This window comes from Acanthochromis polyacanthus, chromosome 4, assembly GCF_021347895.1.
Source record: "Acanthochromis polyacanthus isolate Apoly-LR-REF ecotype Palm Island chromosome 4, KAUST_Apoly_ChrSc, whole genome shotgun sequence".
Classification (NCBI taxonomy): domain Eukaryota; kingdom Metazoa; phylum Chordata; class Actinopteri; family Pomacentridae; genus Acanthochromis; species Acanthochromis polyacanthus.
The window spans coordinates 35,810,062-35,822,858 of NC_067116.1; the positions used below are offsets into that span (position 1 = coordinate 35,810,062).

Genomic DNA, 12,797 nt, shown 5'->3' on the forward strand with positions numbered 1-12,797 from the left:
GACAAGAAAATAAGAAACTTAAACTGTGTTTAAGGAACTATTGGTCAGTTAAACGAGGCAACCACATTTGCTCAGTGGTGACACTGACCGAAAAGGGCTCCAGGAAAAAAAAAAGTTGAACATGGATCAGCTTCTGGTGTGACAAAGTCTGAATTCATCCATTAACAGAGTGTATGGGGAACCTAATATGTTAAAATGCACATTGTTAGCAGAATACTTGGCCAAGGTGATGGATAATTATGTTTCTGGCTATTGTCGTGAGACGACAATGTCACAATTAGAATATCTACTGTAGAAGATGGATGAATCCTCTGTCACGTCACTCATAGGCTCTGACTGCCGCCATCTTTTTAGTACCCAACTCCACTTAACACTCTGCAAATCCAGAAATTGGTAAAAAAAAAAAAAAAAAAAGTGGAATCTGAGTGGAGCAAATGTCTTTGTGCCACGGACTGTCCCTTGATCATACCAACCTGTCACTCAAAGTGACCTCACCTTTCAGTACACATTATTTTAAGCCCTCAAACAATCTAAACAGGCTAGCTATATAAAAAAATCATCCCTTGACAGTTGTCGTGAATGGGAAAATTACTACAGAGACGAGAATATTTTTGGTACTAGGCTGTAAAAATGTTAATTTCTGCCGTAAAGTTTTGCATTAACATGAAAGTCTATATGGAATGACTCACTCTTGCAGCCAGCCTCAAGTGGCCACTTGAGGAACTACAATTTTTTGGCACTTGCATGTTAGTTTCTGTTCTTCAGTCCTGGATGTTGCCGTTTGGGTTATAACTGTCCAGAGATGTAAATGCCTTTTTCGTAGAATTCTAGGCTGCTGTGTGGTGTTTTTGCATTCGATAAGGATGTCAGTCGTATTTCATCATCTCACTGGTACCTCAAGCAAAACATCCCCACCAACGCAGCCACTTGTGCTTTGTGCTTTGTGCTTTTGTTTTAAAAAAAAAAAATCACTGTACAATTTTCAATATGAACATGTGGTTACTATCAATCCATCATGTTGTTTCTGTCATCACTGGTTAGATTTCATAGACTGAAAGCTACAAGGAATAGATATTGACATTTGAGGATGAGTGACAGGGTAATATTTAGTGACTTTATGCTGTGAAAGCTTTGAGGTGACAACAAAGCTGGAACGTTTCTTCAATTTGTAGTCACACATCCATATCATTCCTATGTGTCTCTACTGCTGTGTATTTAAACCTCATTTACATCATTGAATGTCTCTCTCATGCATCTCCATAAACTTTTCACCTCCATCACACAACCTCATCCACTGCCCCACCTCTCCTCCCTTCATCTTTTCCCTCCCTGCTCTGTTTTCATACCCAAGTATAGCTGTGGTTTACCCTCTCTATCTGTGCAGAGCCCTCCTCTCTATCTCCCTCCCACACTTCAGTATCTCTGCCCCCTTTTTTTTTTGCCATATCTCCCTCCCTCAGTATCTGCCTCCCTCACTCACCTTCCTCTGCTCTCAGTCTCTTTCGGTCTGTCTCAGCTTGGCTGAACAGATAACTCTTGGATGCTCATGTGGGTAAGCCAGCAGCTAGTTTTCTCTCCTTCCTCTCACTCCTGTCACACACACACACATCAATCACATAGAAACACACCTGAGTAGATAAAATCGCATCAACACGCATGCACCCACACACACGAAAATGGACAACTTCCTGCAGACACACGCAGCTCCTATAGGGTAATCCATGGGAATGTCCAGATGGATATGATCTCTGGTGAAAACGTGAAGGTCAGCTCCTTCGTATTGTTCACAAAAAACATTGTTTCACAGGATTAGGATCCCTCTAATTCACACAAATGGAGCAAAAGGGACATAGAGAGAGACAGATATAGGATGAAAACCGAAAGATAAAGACAGACGAAAAAACAGAGAAGGAGAAAGAATGGAAATTTATGCGTATTATCAGCAAAACGGGTCAAACTCGTTAAAAGAAACAAAGGCAGCTTTCTAATTGCTTGAGCGTAGCTCTGCACTGCTGAACTACTGTAATGGCTGTACAGTACAGAAGCACTATGGGTCGTTGACAGTTGAAGACTGTCAAAGACGGTAAACTTGATAAAACCTTAAGCCACGTAAAGTCACGCTGACCAACAATCTTCAAAATCCAGAGACATCATATTCAAGATAAAATATTAGAACACTATCAAATATAGATGCAAAAAATCTCTACACAAACTCGGAAGTATTCAAACCAGTGCCAGTGGATGAGACGGGATGTAGAGGAACGAGATGGCAAGTTACAGTGCAAATTTTAAAAAGCTTGTTTTGTCAGTAAGCGCTTGTAAAATTGATCAGACCACCACCCGCTGTAAGGTGTTTGCCACCACTGCCCTAAATTGATAGTATTGCTGATCATCAAAACATTTTATTATGTTTCCGTCTATGGTTAATCTGCCTATATGTGTAAGTGCTGTAATCAAAATGATACCCGTCATGCTAAAATATAATTATTATTGTTTATGGATTTTCAAATTTACTGTTTTACAAAAAAAAGTAGAGAAAAATTGTAATCATGCATAATGCACATTATTATTTTTTGACTGAGATGCCAAATTCCAGTTATTTGCTTGCATTCCTGAACATAAAAATTGTTTAAGCGGTTGAATTATATTCTTGATTAAGTTCTGACGATGCATATTTTTGCAAATGTTATTTCACAGTGTTGGAATTGTCCTTTTAATTGTAGCCAAAATTCAATGAGGATGCTTTTATCTAATAAGAGCTTGTCAGAGGGACATGCTGAAGGGAGGTGGAGAAAGAAAAACACCAACACAGGGAGGTTGCCGGGTGGTGACAATTTGTCAGGACTGTGATGGACAGTGACTAATACCTGTCATCCACAAAGCAGTGCCTGTTTTGCTTTTGTTTTTTATCTGTCTAAATGTAGAATCAAATGAAAGCAATGCTGAGCCTTGTGCAGTCATTTCTTGGTTGGCAACATCTGAAGAGGAAAACTAAAGAGTGGCAACACACTCAACTCCACACACACCATGGCCAGAATCAGAAAAGACAGAATACAGACACTCACTAATAAACAGTCATCTTGTGTATTGTGGCACAAGTTGAACACATTCCAGCTCTAAGCCGTCATCAGCGAAATCAAAGCCAGCACTAGCTTAACAGCATGTTAGAGGAGGATGGCAGATTCATCGAGCCCGAGTAAGACAAGCTCCAAAGGACACAAGTTGAGTCACTATTACTTGGGCATAATCCTATACGTTCATACTGCATTCAGACATAGCCTGCTACAGTCACATAACATTGTAATCAAACAGCTGAAATCAGTCGACGCCTCTGAATGACACAGTCTCCTCTGAAAAGGCGTCAATACGTCTGGAGGTGAATTTCAGCCATACATCTAGACGAGAATGAGATTAACTTTGACCCAAATGTGCACACACAAGTTTACAGTGACCTGCCTCATTTACAATCTCCCGTACGCTCCCGTGTGTGGATGTGCGAGTGTTTCCGAATGACACCAGGAAAACGAGAGAGCGAGTGAGTAACAGCATAGGCAGATGGTATGTAGCTACGAGGCTGGACCCCCATCCAAAGAAGATATATCACAGCGGAACCGTAGCTATCAAAGCATGCCACTCTTCAATAAGTCAGATGTATCAGGATATCAAGTGGCTGACAGATGTGAGGAGAGTGAAAGAGCATGTGGAGATGAGGGGAGATGGTTTCGGAGAGGGGAAAGTATACTGAATCTGAAAACTGTAGATGTGCACACATTCAGAGGGAGTTCTAACGTTATGGCAGTCTGCTGCAATGGTATTCTCAAATGTAGATAAAGGAAAAGAGAGACAGAAACAGAAAAAAAAAACCTCTGGGTGACAGGTGGTGTAGTTGATTGGGGTAAATAGGAGGGAGCTGGTATATGTATGCAAGTGCATGAATGTGTGTGTTTTAAGCCGCAGGGGAGTTTATACGAAGATGTGCTCTGCAGAAATGTCACACATGTTTATGCTTTTATCAGGATGTGTAACTTTCAGGGCTTTTGCCTCTGGGAGGATCCATCATCTCCCATAAATATGTTTGTGTATGGGAACATGCACACACAGACACACAGCTTCTCCTCAGAACAAAGGGAACATCTAATCCCACATCTGTGAGAAATCCACTGTGAGCATGAACTCACCGTACTCTCGACCCTGAACCCACAGATTATTTCACAGCCCAGATACTAATGCGATTCCGTATTGATCCCAGTTCAGTAGTTTTACAATGCTGAACGCGACTTGCCATCAGTTTTGCTTGTAGCAGGCTCTGGTGTGTTACAAGTGTGTCTCACGAAAGGACACAATTGTTTAACAGTTGAAAAAAAGTAGACAAAATACACAGAGAAATGCATTAATCTTATACTAAAGCATTCTATGGATGTATACGTGTGTCATAATAGGAACATAATTTGGGTCTGAGAAGTAATTAAAGAAGGTTATTAGCAGGGAAAGATTAACGGGGGTCTTACTGGAAGTGACAGGAGGCAGTGGTGATAACATTACCAGCAACATTAGCAAGATTTTTTTTTGTTGGGCCAGTAATAAAGTTGTCAATGGAGGTTTAATTTCATCTCATTTTGTTTTTCTGTGACGATTTTCATAGTTTTGCTTTATCTATCCATTTACTTATTTGCCACATGCATTAGTCACAGCTTGCAGATATGTAAAATAAAGTGCAGCTGGGTTGTACAATAGAGGCAACGGAAATTCCCCAGGAATAGACTTTTTAGATAAATTTAAAATTAAACATTTAAAAATGGAAAGATAGGGTGTTGTTTTTTGGTCCCCCTAGACTATACAGTGTTACATCCAGGGAAATGGTTTACTATTACTTTCAATCTCTGCTTTACATGATCTATGAACATATCACCACAATAGAGGCAAATATGTCATTGTGTTTTCAAAAGAAAATGCAGTATCTCAATTTATTTCAATGGCAAAACTCAAGCTTCGATTAGACACTACTTGATGTGGTTGCTGTGCATTAAGTTCAGTCACTGAATGAAGAAATTCTCTGCCTTCTCTTCACACCGCCCTTCCACAAGACGTTCAGAGTGCAGGGTCAGTTACAAAGTAATCTCTGTGGAGTTCATGGAGATTCAGCATCTTGACAAAACTATAAATTGAGCTCTATATAATACATTAACACTCAACACGCAATACAACATATTATAATGACTTTAAACATATATATGACTATTGCTGAGGTGATCTTTGTGGAGAACGACTGCAGCAGAGAGCTGATCAAGAACACAGAGAATAGCTTTCCTGGAGTTGCACACTTGATGTCATAGATGGAATAAGAATGTTTCCCTGGTTGTTTAAGTCCGATTAAACTGGTACCTGAGACAGTAGTGCTGGTTAGACATTGGGCATTGTTCCCCTAATGAGGATTATTGGAACGTCCGTCTCTCATCTCGCCTCAGGGAAATCTGTCAGACAGCTTATTCGCACAGGACTAATATTACCTGGGGACCATTTGTAATAACTGCAGGGGTTGTCTGTGATCATAATCCTGTGTGAAGCTGCCATGTCCGTCATTTGTAAAGTAAAAAATCCACTGCATATTACCTACCACATTTTGCAAAACGCAGAGGTCCAGTGACAATATTAGATCCGGCGTTTTTTCCCCGTGGTTTTCTGTTCCCTCTGTTGTATCTTTCTGACCATTTGACCCTTTCCTGCCTGAGAATACTGGTTGCAACTAAAAATGAAAGTTAGGACAGTATTTTGATGGCAAAGTCAAGCAGCTGTACAGCTTGTAGACCCATTCACAGAAAGAGCAAACTCAAACCTATCAGAAGAGTGAAATCCTGATGGATGTTTAGATGGATAGCAAGCAAGGAACAGTTTTAATGTGGCAGTCAATCTATATCACATTCACACACATCAGTAAACACAAGGAAAGCATTTCACTTATCCTGTGTGAATCCGCTGCATGAAACACAGACATGGAGGGAGAATCTCTCGATCACACGAGGTCCCCACGTAAGACTAATCCTATGTGAACAGAGCTATAGATTCTTTCTCTATGATGCAATTTTATTCACGAGGATGTTCGACATATCAAACCAATCACCTGACACGAGAACAGATTGAGAAACCCGTAACAGAACTAAAGGCTGATATTACCTTATTGTACACAAGTATCCATGTCGCAACAGACTACATTTAAATAGTGTACACTTACAATCACAGAGACATTTACCCATCACTGCATCATCTACACCAACCTCTATTTTCTATTAGAGATGCACGCTATAGGAATTTAGCCAATATGCCAGTATCTTACAACTCATTTTGGTTGATTGCTTACACTGACATATATTCACATTTCTTCCACCAAATTACAGAGAACATCTGGTTTCTGAAAAAACTGACAGATTTTTATGCTTATCCCTGTCATGACTGGCCACTGGCAGGTGCAGACATCACGTATAACACCTTTTAAATATGCACATTAACTAGGAAATGAGAAAAAATGTCTGAGCATGGATGAAAAAATACTGTCAGTAAAAATACTGTCAAGAAAAATTGTAAATTTTGCATTTTAAGCCTTTGTCATCTGATACTGATGATGATGCCGCTACTGTGCATCCCTACTTTTTATCTTTATCCAAACAAAGCATCGGCCCAAACTTCCTGTTACAGAGTCACAGGGAGCAAATGCAGGTACGCTTATCTACACGGAAATGTGTCATCATTCAAATACAAAAATTATACATCAGTGCAGATCCAACAGTGGATGATAGCATCTGCTGTAACAGTGCATCCCTCGGGACTACTTTCTGCTTCACCGGACTGAGGAGTTACAATACTGATTTGGTAGGATCACTATCATAACAGGTGCAGCTACAGGAGGGAAAATGTATGTCGCCGTGTGTATGTGTTTGTGTGTGTGTGTGTGTTGGATGGAGAATAGAGTGTTAATGGTAACACTGGGAGGAGGATAGAGAGGGGAAAAGAGGGCAGAGGAGGTGGAACAAGTCAAGCTGACACAGTTTCAGTGTATTCTCAATATTGTAAATAATGCAGAATGGGCTGTTTCTCGTGGATGTTGTCTTCATTCAATTTTAACCACTTCAGTTACACAGTAGTACTCTGGCTCGCTTTTTTCCCCCCTCTCTCTCCCTCTGCCAGCCGGTATATCTGGATATATGTGCAGGTGTGTGAGCGCAGGCGTGTGTTTAATGTGATAAACTCACCTTTTAGTTCAGGTCACGAAGAACATGCAGGTTAATGGCTCACTGCTAATTGCTTTTTGATTGCGGGAGTTAATTAAAGCTTAAAAAATGCACTTCAAAACAGATTTCTCTTATGGTGTTGGTATTGACCTCGCTCGCTCTTGTTAGTTGTTTGGCAATGATTCAGGGAAAGAGTCACGTGACTTTATGGATTAATATAGAACTCACTTAAGGTTATACATTAAAAAAAAAAAAAAAAAACATAAGTCCCGCGATGATGCTCCTGAAGGACAACTTTGCCAATACTGTCTTGTCTCTCATGTTCATTACAGTTTAATGTTTACAAAGTCAGACATAAATGCAGGGGGAAAAAAAACAGAATAGCAAATGTTATTTCTTCTTTAGAATTGCTTTTCATCTGGCTGTGTGAAGGCTGAAAGCAAGGACACAGCAGGAACTCCAGGCCTCTGTGCGCTTTCTGCAGCTTCACAGTACCGCTAACTGCATTACATTAGTGCATATGGTCAGAAGCGCAGTTGATGAAAACCTCTAACCTCCACCTCAACCTCAACGCGCAGTACGTGCATGCGTGCGTCTGAGGGAGAAAGTGTGTTTCTGTGCCAGTGTGAGTCCTGGGTTAGTGAGTGAGGGGTGCCTGGGGCTCATTGCTCATCTCAGTGGGTATAAATAGAAAAACAGAGAGTCAGGAATATTAGAGCATCATCATGTATCTGAGGGGGTAAGAGGCTGCTTAAAGCTTAAAAAAAAAAAAAAAAAAACAACACCAGATCTGATGGCAGGTGGATACAAAGCTAAACAAATACTCTAATAGCAACTTTACTTTGTTGAATTGAAACCCTGTTCATAGCTTTGCAGGCTGCAGGACTCAGAAAACAACAATCTGCAAATGTGTTGAGGTCTCGTACGCAATACCAAATCAAAAAGTAGAAGATATGATGAATTTTACAATGCAGAATTGATTCTTGTGAATCCAGGGGGAGATGCTGTTTTGCTGCTCCGTTATCGGGTTATTAATTTTCAATAGGTCCAAAACAACATACGTGCAGCTTGCAGCACCTCTGGTTTGTTTTTGCCAAGGTTTTCCTGTTTTTCACTTGGCTGTTTATGTGATTGATGTGATGTGCAGAGATGAGCCTTTTAAATAAGATTCTGTGCTATTTGGGGATCCGTCACCATTTGCTTTGTGCGCTGATTTAAAGTATATTTTTACTCCACGGGAAGCAGTAAATTGAGATTTATGTCGGTTACGAATCGCCATCATTTTCCGTTATCACTGACAACTTTGCACAAAGGTAATTTTTGCATCTATAAAACGCAACACATTACACTGTGGGATTGTTAACAAAAGTAACGTACATGCTTTGAACGCTAAGTTATGCCTTTCTTTGAGAGTGTTTGAGGGTTCTGCGCAGTGCATGAAATTCACACTCAGAATTCAGAGACACGGTAAACGGGGAATGTTTTCTGACATTGCCATAGATTTGTCATGGCTCTCAACATGATCCCAGTGTTTTCTCTCTGTGTCTCCCACTTCTCTCTAGTCTCCTGTGGTTAACGGCGCACAAACACGATGTTCTCATACAACTACACAACATCCTCATTTACGTTTTGAAAGACTCAGATTTTTTCCTTAAAAGGTGAGACTGTGATGGAGTGGGAAACGATTAGAGTTTCAAAGAGTCATAAAGTCCACTGTAAGTCTATAATGGGATTTCCATTAAGAACACCAGGGTTGCATCCCTTGTGGGGTCATTATTCTTACATTTAGGATTCATTTTTCTTTACTACTTACTTTTGTGTTCACTGGTTTAGACACCAAACACCAGACACCTTTTTCTAAGTTTAGACAGTAAGGTCTGGGTTAAAATTTGACCCTTTTGCAACATGTTTAACACTTCTCCTCCATTTTCTGGGTTACCAGGCTTTGTCCCATCCTTAACCATCTGCATGTTGCTGTTTTCTTCATTACTTCAAGCAACCACACTTTGGGCTAGCAACTCTAAAAAAATTCAAGTTCTGACCAGATTTAAAATCATGCAGTTAGCAGACTTGCTAGTGCTTCACCATAGTTTTTCCTTTTTAGTGACAGTGCTTGTGTCCCTTCATGCAAATATCTACTGAAACAATTCAGTGTTCCCTATTTTGAAGGAACACCGAAGTTACATCTTGTCCATGAAGACTGAGACTGCTTTAAGGACATATAAACAAGATAGTTGAAGCTGTTTCCAATGTAGAAAAATGATAGTGGAAAAGCAAGATTACACCCCCCTCTAATACATGGCTGAATAGGAGTGACAGCAAAGCAACAAAATGAAGGTCAAAATTCATGTTGATTACAAACATATCGGTGATGCACCACTAACATGATCCAGGAAAAAATATGTTTCTCTTAAAATGTAATTGAGAAAACAGTTTAGTTGTATGAGAAGCATTTTTTTTAAGTAGAAAGGACTGGTTCATTCCACTCTTCTCTCATCACCTCCTGCTGTGCATCAACCTCCACTTTCTTTCCACTCCTCATTGAATTGTTCTGACACCCACATGGGTAGCTAAATGCTTTCAGGCCAACTTCCTCATTTACATTGTTCTTAGTCACTCAGACTCTCCATCATGTGCCAGCCAGCTCGCTTCATTCAACAGCCATCTGCCTGCCAGCACTTCCGAACTTCAGCCATGCTTTCTAGCAAGTCCTCCGCCACCAACAAGCACCTGCGTGTTCGCTCAGCCTCCACCTGCTCAGCTTGCCTCCTGCACTCTGCCTTAATTCATCTCCTCTAAGCCTTTCTCTGAGTCAGTGTACTGCACTTGTTGCTGCATTATAACAATATCTGTATATAAGCGAACAAATAGATTGTGACGAGAGGGCCGCATCTCTAAGAATGTGTTTAATGCATGCGTAAGAGACTTTACAGTGTGCTATGAGAACTGAAAGCATACCTGGGCGTCACCACACCTGGTGTCCATATCGCTGCTCCTCAAAGAAGGAAAATGCACCTGGAGAAGAGAGGGAGACACAGGGATGGGGGAGAGAGGGGGGGTATAACATTAAGAAAAAGCACTTGTCAGGTAGCCCATTAGAGTATCATTACAATACCAATCTCTTCTCTCTATCTTTCCCTTTTCCGTGTGTGTGTGTGTGTGTGTGTGTGTGTGTGTGTGTGTGTGTGTGTGTGTGTGTGTGTGTGTGTGTGTGTGTGTGTGTGTGTGTGTGCAAAATTCTCTCAGTGTGCCTGCAGTCACCGGCAGGGAGATGAGATCATTACCTGTGACTGCAAGGCTGATGTCACGCACAGCCTCAAAACACACATAGACACACCATAAGCGTCCACGCAGGCAGAGTAAAGAGAATAATGCGACTCTGCCTCAGTAACAAAACGGCGCTGACCGCGGGGCTCGTCTCCATTTGGATGAGGCAGCCTGTTTTACAAGCTGCTTCCAACACCGGGAGATGAGAGAAACAAGAGGATACAGAAGAAGAGGGAGAAATGACACAGGGATGAAAAGAGGAGGCATTCTAATTGGAGACGCGGCGGAAAAAACGAATAGCTCTCTCTGTCTTTCCGGTGGGGGTGAGGGACAAAAAAATGAGCAGAAAGGTACAGCTGCAGACATAATGTATGGCTCAGAATAAGCTCATTAGCAGTTGTGGGATTGTGAATGACAGATGAGATGGGGTGTAGATGGGCAACGACGGGAGGGGTGGAAGTGGGTCAGGAGGTGGGGAAGCGTGGGTCTGGCCTCTAATTAACTTCTCCATCAGCCCCATGGCACTGACTTCATGTTATGCACCTGCACAATAAGACGAACGCAGCCATATGACCGGAACAATTGGTGTCATTTGGAAATATTGCGGTGCCACCTCTGGACTTATGGTTTCGATCAAGTGTTTTATTCCAAACTTCCACCTCCGTTGTGCTGACAGTGCCCACAATACTCCTCTCTACATAACATTTACATGTTCACAGAAATACAGTTACTGCTTAAACTTTCAAAAACAGTCAGCTAGGCATGTGTGGAGGTTGTTTTTATCATGGAAACTCATCCGGGGTCTCCTGTTGCTTCATGAATCTGGTATATTGTTGTAATATGCACCATTAATACACCATGACCTCTCAGCAGGCTTATTAAAGGCTCCAATTAAGAACAATAATATAATTTCAGCAGCTGTATTATTGTGTTATAAGAGATCTGTATCTTCTTGATGTGTATGTGTGCAGTATTTTGTTCTCTGTAATGTATGTGCTATAATATAGCACTATGAAGTTTAGAAACGGGGAATAAACTGAATTCTCCCTTCATACAGCATGAAAATAAAGATAGAGGTTCACTCTGTTTATTCTTGCGCTGCTCAGACGCACAACAACAAACTGTGTCAGGACTCATTTCACCCCCCACACTGAACTACATATGATAATACTGAAGCTGCCTCTCTCCTCCTGGTCCTCCCCTACTCCAGTCCTCTCCTGCTCTTAAATTTTCTCTTTCAATCGAATTCTCTTTTCAATTTCAACTGCTTAAACATCACGTTAGCATTACTGGTAAGCACAAAGAGTTTTAGTGATGCAATTTACAAAAATGTGCTTTTTTCTTCAGCCACGTTCACAATGTCTCTCTCCCCTGAACATGCACACCCACTATGTGCGTCTCTCATAATCATGTTGCAATCATGTGAAAAAGCACAGGAATATTAAATATTAACTGCACATTCATTCTAGGCAAGCAGAATATGAAATGAATTAATCATGGCGTACAAGGCAGTCTAGATTCTTATCCTTTATCCTTATCTTGCCTTTATGTGCTGCGAGGATGCGTCGCAGGAAATTAACGGCGGCCAATGAGAGAAACCGGTGTGTGTACTGTTTGTAAAGCTCACGTGTGTGTGTGTGTGTGTGTGTGTGTGAGAATGTCACTTTTCCAATTTGAAGTCTAAATGCCACATGAAATGTCTTGTTCATCCCACATGTTATCTATGCACAACGACCATTTATTGCCCATTAACTAGTGTGGATGCTACAGCTGAGCCTGAGAAAACAGTTGTACTGCATAATGTCTTCTGTGGTTTGGGGAAGGAGCCTTTTCCAGCACCTGAGAAAATGACACTGATGATGCCACAGCGGTGTCAGCTAAGCTTGCACTTATAATGGAATAGCGAGAATACAAACTAAGTGTGAAGTCTGAAAAATGTTGCTATGGAATTCTTTTGTCCTCGAGAGCCCCCAAGGTGAAAAATCTGTTTTTCCTATATGGTATTGTGTACATGCTTGAAGACATATCATGAGTGAAATAAGCATTCACCACCATGTCTGAGCATTTCCACCTTGAAATTTCAGTGTACCACTGACAAAAACACAAATTCAGACTTCTGGGGTTTAATATGCAACAAACCTAAGGAACCTATCTCATTAACTTGCATGTCAAGGCTTTCTGTGTCATTATTTTTCTTCATATTTGGTTTCTGTTTCTAACATGTATGGTTAAGTTTTATCTCAAATTGCTCCAATATCGCAACTTGTCACTGACATTTAGCGTAAATAGTTTTACAGTGTTTCAGGA

General features: G+C 40.9%; 1 protein-coding gene across 3 annotated transcripts in view; it reads right to left on the reverse strand.

The window, feature by feature from the left end:
* Positions 1 to 12,797, reverse strand: part of dab1a (DAB adaptor protein 1a) — a 234,734-nt gene that overhangs the window by 89,713 nt on the left and 132,224 nt on the right. For all 3 annotated transcript variants that reach the window (XM_051946933.1, XM_022192685.2, XM_051946932.1), the window contains one exon: positions 10,182 to 10,238. The gene's annotated coding sequence lies outside the window, so the exon portion shown is untranslated. The remainder of the gene's footprint in view (positions 1 to 10,181; positions 10,239 to 12,797) is intronic.